The following is a 6,001-nucleotide window of genomic DNA, read 5'->3' on the forward strand; positions in this document are numbered from 1 at the left end:
TGACCTAGATTTGCTGTACTGAGTACTTTTAATTGGGCAGGGATATAGAAAATAGAATGACGAGCGCCCTCCATTGACAGCTTGAGATCGTTGTGGACATCGTGTATGGACTGCAGTTGGTGTGTTATGATCTTCAAGTGTGGAGACAAACCCATCTCAGTAAGTTGAAGCTTTCCCTCTTCAATGATGACAGGTGATGTCCCAACCAGTTTCCAAACTGGTTTTCTGACAGCAGCTGACTCGTATTCATCGGCCACCTTTGCAATAGGCTTGACAATGACTCTGTACCTTTCAGTGGTAATACATCAGAATCCTGGGTCACCATCAGCAGCATCTAACCATGGCTCGTGTAAGGAGTATGACGCATATCAGCATCAGCGGTATAAGGAAGTAAACACATGTGTTCTCGTAGCAGAGGAGACTGGTACACATGCTGAACTTTATCCGCGACACTCTGACCAATTGATACAACCATATCAGCAGATTGCATCACTGGATGGCTGGCTGGTGTACTTTCTATGTCTTGTATGGAGTGCATGATTGGTATATACTTGGCATCTGGGAATACTTTCACTTTGATAATCAATGCAGCCTTACTAAATTTTAAAAAATGTAAAAAAAATAATAAAAATTAAAAAATATTTGTTTGAAAGGAAATTAAAAACCCAAACATTAATCAAGATGTAAATGAACACAACAATTCAAAGTAGATTTGAATGGGAAGCAGTGTATATGAAAATGTAAAAAAAAACTGGATACAGAAACAAGCTGCCTGTCGGCTGAGATAGCTCCACTGTTAGCGATACACATTTCAATTAGAGAACTGAAGATATCATTAGAAAATGAACAATATGTATAGTATCAAAAGCAATCAGACTAGCAGTTTTTAACAAGAAGTCGAAAATATCACTTTTTACTAAATTATTCACCAAAAATTAGAGAATTGAAGATATCACCACGAAATGAACAAATCTAAGAGGTTTACCTGAGGTATCTATATGTATAGTATCAAAAGCAATCAGACTAGCAGTTTTTAACAAGAAGTCGAAAATATCACTTTTTACTAAATTATTCACCAAAAATTAGAGAATTGAAGATATCACCACGAAATTAACAAATCTGAGTTAGGTCCACATGTAGTACCTATAATACGTAATATCAAAGCAATCTATCTGACTTGCGGTTTTTAACAAGAAGCCGAAAATATCACTTTTTACCAAAAATTACCCAAATATTCACCAAAATCAGAGAATTGAAGATATCATCATGAAATGTACAAATCTAAAGAGGTATACCCAAGGTACATAAACAACAAGTATCAAACCATTCAGACAAGAAGAAATCAAAGAAATCATAAGGTTCGCTCGACAGAATCAACAGCGGAGCTAAAAATGGTTTAGAATTGAGTATGGCTTACGAGAGGTGGCCTGCACATCCCTACCCACTTAAGGTGGAAGTAACCCCGGATACTGTGATGCAGTCGCCGATGGTAGTAATTTCAAAACACTGCCAAATCATTATCGGTCAATGAAGTCACTGTTGCCCTTCAAACTCGCTCGTCGTTGAGCCTCTGACACATATTGGCTAAATCGAACCATTCCAAGATATACGTGCTGTATATTGAAAGGTATGTATTGCACATCACAAGTTTTACTCATGTATTGAATTGTGGCCACATAAAACAGTAACGGCGTTCCATATGGCACATGCGTAGGTGGAGCTTTTGTCAAATTTATTTAAAATCTGTCAAATCATTCTCAAAGTGGACTTCCTTCTTAAAGATGGTGTTCCCTCAATAATTTAACTAAAAACACCAAGTAACCCCTACCCCCGCAGTACCTACTATATTCCAATGACCGAAAAACTTGATGAAGTGTATGTAAAATCAAATGAAACACAAAGTAGAATTGTCTTCACTCTATGCACAATTGCCGAATTACTTAGATTACATTAATAGTAATACTTCACTCGCGTTAAGTTCAGAGACTCGACTTATGGGCCATTCATACGTTCGTTCGTTTATTGCCCAATAATTATAACATGATATATATTTAAATAGATAATACACATACAACCTGATGAAACGTTATTTATCGAGTAGCGTAAGCCCTGTAAGGTATTATAAGGAACGTCAGCGCATAAACTGAGGATGTAGATTTACAAGATCAATCCATTTACAGTTTTATATAAAAGACATAAATGCATATATGGCTCGGACTGTGAACTTGCTGAATGGATGTACTATTATAAAATGAACGTATCGATTGTCGTAATTGATAATAATGCAATTGTTTAAAGAGAATCACAATTGTGTTAAATGAAACATGCTCTCTCTATATAGCTGACACGTTCTTCTTTAGTTGCATATACAATATCTGAGTAGTTGAAGTTGTTTATCTTAATGAAATTGTTTACACTTATTATTAAACAGACATGTTAAATATCTTATACAATATAAAATGTATCCAATGTGTAAAACCCAAAATGTCAGTCAGCAATAAATTCTCATTAAACGGTGTAGTATGGTATTGAATGCTTTATTGTATAAACTACAATAACTTGAATTGTATCTGTTATCGATTTATGCAAATAGTGACGCCTTTTTTCTTATCCTCCAATACATTTTCAGTCAAAGCCGTAGTTGGTCACAGTTAGTAGCAACCAATCGCTGACAAGAGGAAAAAAACAAATATTGATTTATATAGTTGTATTCAATCATTCATCTTTTCATATTAACAACTGAGAAAGCTGGTAAAATGGCGACTCAATATAACTCTGTCAATATTGATTAGTGCCGTCTTCCGACGTAAATTGGTAAAACGAAGGACGTTCAAAGCGCCAATGTTGTTTTGAGCAATAACAAACAATGTTTCATGGTAACAAGACTAAAACTAAATTGTTACTAACCAAAGCATGGCGGACAATAAAAGTTGCTGTGGCATTTGTGACAGTTACAATCGGCCGGCACCGGACCAGTACCAAAGAATCTCATAGCAGTATCAGAGTCACCGACATCTAAATCAAGGTTGATATTCATCTTGTACTTGATTTCCCCTGTACAATATAATAAATTGGAATCAATAAAACATTGTTTTTATAAGTGGTGGTGAATAATAACAGCAATAATCACTCTAAAAATTGTCTGATTACCGCAAAATGAAGAAAGCGAAACAGCACATGCCTTGTCCTGGACTACACAGCTGTACCTTTCTTATTGTAACGCTAATAAAATGTAGTGCTATGCTATGATTTTATTCACGCAAGGAAATATACTAATATACTAATAAATAAAAGGTCGTGATTGTCGCCACACACTATTGTATAATCATAAAAACAACTCGTGTGAAATACATTGTTTACATGAAATTCGACAACCGCCGTCTTTTAATGTAATTAATTATTTTATAAGGTATGCAACTGAATCTCTGATTACATTTTAAATAATTGAATCACAAACCAATCACATTTGTGTTGCGCGCAATATATACTGTCTTGAACATGCATATAAAACAATATTTTTATGACTGCTGGGGTATATAGTCATTCTCATACGATAACTAGTTTGCCCTGCATTTGCAGCTGTGTTGAAAATACAAGTTTAATCCCTCCCCAATTACAAATAAATCTAAAAAACGCTTGACATAAGCTACCCATTCATTGTAATGTATTTACGTGATGCTTAAACAACTACATTAGTCCATAACCAGTGGTAACCAGGCTAACAGAAATTAAACAGGATAAGTTCGCCAAGAAGATTATATTAAGATTATTGTTACCATCAGTGTATTTGATTTATAACTGGGGCGTTTGTTTTGTCCAACAGCGATCATGATTACATGTTCAATTTCGCTCACGATCGCGATTGGTAAACATAACAATTACGTCACGCTTGCAGACGAGAGGTAGCTCTCGGAGTGCAACTAATCAAATATTTATCCAATGGCAAACAGACGTATAAATGAAATAAATAGGTTATAGTAAATTACTTTTAAATTGTGAGCATTTCATTTTGTTTTAAATTCACGAATTTTGTTGTAGTATAAGCTGTATTGTATTGTAATGATAAATTTTAATTCAGCGAAGCTTTATAAATCCGCAAATATTAGCTAAGGTAAACCGCAGCGAATAGTTAATGTTTTTATAGTAATCATGATTGTGCAAAATCAAGTCACGCCCTCAAGTGACAAAACGGTTTAGTGTCCTAGGTGTCTGTAATATATTGGTCAATGAAGTACCATGTTTTAAAGATTTACATCCATAAACGTCATTTTTACGTAACAGAATAGCATCGTCGCGAGAGGGTACGATTTATATGAATGTGTATTAATTATTGTTGAAACAAAGGCAGTGAAAATATTGGTCCGTTACAATGTATGCTGAACACCCCCCCCCCCCGGCGGTCTGACAATCGAGGCACACTTACCCAAAGTTTGTCCAGCCAAAGAGCATACGAGAGCTATCACAATTAACATCCCCATAATGGTGTCTATAAAAAATAATATTAATACTGATGTCATCATTTTTTCAGTGTTGAATAATTTTTATTTTACGTACGCACGAGATGTAATGGAGAAGCTGTTCATTTACGCTAAAATCATATAATGTGTATTACGTTTACGGTTAATAACAATATCATTTTAAAACTAATATAGGAATAACAATGATTTGCATTCGACTGAGATTGCAATGGGTTCCACTACCATGGAATCTAAGTTCAACAGTTACTGTGTGACGATTGTTGTGTTTTAATTCCATTCTTTAATCGAAAATGGCAAAAGAAAGATAATGTGTCGATCACTTTAAATCATTGGGAGTGACTTGAAAATTTGCAAAATGCAAAGTAGACACCGAAGAACAACTGCATTCAAGGTGTTGCAGGTAGAAAATGTTCTATCAAGTATAATCAAAATTTAGTCACAGAGATTGAAAAAAATAACATTTTTTTAGCGTTTATCTCGTCATTTTAGAAACAAATACGCCCATTGTATGCGCACATAGGTCGAATGCAAGTACCCCTACCGGACAAATAAGACACACTTACGATGACCGATCACTAGTCATTACATGTTATGTTTTTAAAGAGGTGGCAGAAACTAATTGTTACTGCGACACTTCCCCCCTCTCCCACATAAAATACACTATTGTCGATGTAGAAATCGTGTAAAACAAACCTGTTGCCCCCCTCAACAAAAACTTGCACTTATTCGGATTTACGCGGATAGTGTTGATTAAATAATTTAATTTAGACATACAGTTGTTAGATAGATTGACACAAAAGAGTAGGCGATAATACTAAATCAGAGTAATGGGGAACGTAAGCAATCTCGGTGAATAGAAGCATGCTTTGTATCAATGAAAGTCGCACTTGTTACACGCACTACTCGTGGTTGTCTTACTTTATATATCCACAGCGTTTCGTACTAAATGTATGTATTATAAATGGTTATCACGCGCCCGAAGTGTGTCAAATCAGTGATTTTACTCCAATCGGAACGCGGATTCACTCTTGCAAATACAAAACTTCTCTACAATATTATATCATAATGTTAATCATACTTACCAATCAGGACAACTTGATACTTTTAAAGTGAGAAGTTGTATTGTAATGTGGCAAATGTGAGGCGGGTATTTATACGCTAGTTGTGCGTGACGTTACATCACATTCGTGTGAAAGTTATAGCCTTCAAATTGCACATAAACGGCACTTTCTCTTAACACAGATCATTCGTGCAAGTAATATAAGCGCACAACGTATTAAAAAGTAATCTAATTTTGCTCAAACCACCTAATCGATCAGTGTTACGAACGATCAATTAACTCTTTGAAAATGCATAAAAATATAGCGTTCAAACTATTTCATCACTGGAACGAATAAACACAATTTTCCATTGGAAACTTGCCCATTGTTTGAAAAATATTCAAAGAGTTAACGATATCGTCGACAGTGTATCACTACGTCAATATTTATTGAAAAAACTGGTATACATATATTTTGTGATAA

The 6,001-nt window shown here is 34.9% G+C and overlaps 1 long non-coding RNA gene across 1 annotated transcript; it reads right to left on the reverse strand.

The window, feature by feature from the left end:
- Positions 1-2,521: 2,521 nt before the first annotated feature.
- LOC102808899 (uncharacterized) lies at positions 2,522-5,597 on the reverse strand. The gene is made up of 4 exons (XR_438175.3): positions 5,561-5,597; positions 4,424-4,486; positions 2,908-3,054; positions 2,522-2,668 (listed from the first exon to the last, which is right to left on the reverse strand). It is a non-coding gene; the product is annotated as an uncharacterized LOC102808899 (long non-coding RNA).
- Positions 5,598-6,001: the final 404 nt, after the last annotated feature.

This window comes from Saccoglossus kowalevskii, chromosome 17 (assembly GCF_978046115.1).
Source record: "Saccoglossus kowalevskii chromosome 17, keSacKowa6.1, whole genome shotgun sequence".
Lineage (NCBI taxonomy): Eukaryota > Metazoa > Hemichordata > Enteropneusta > Harrimaniidae > Saccoglossus > Saccoglossus kowalevskii.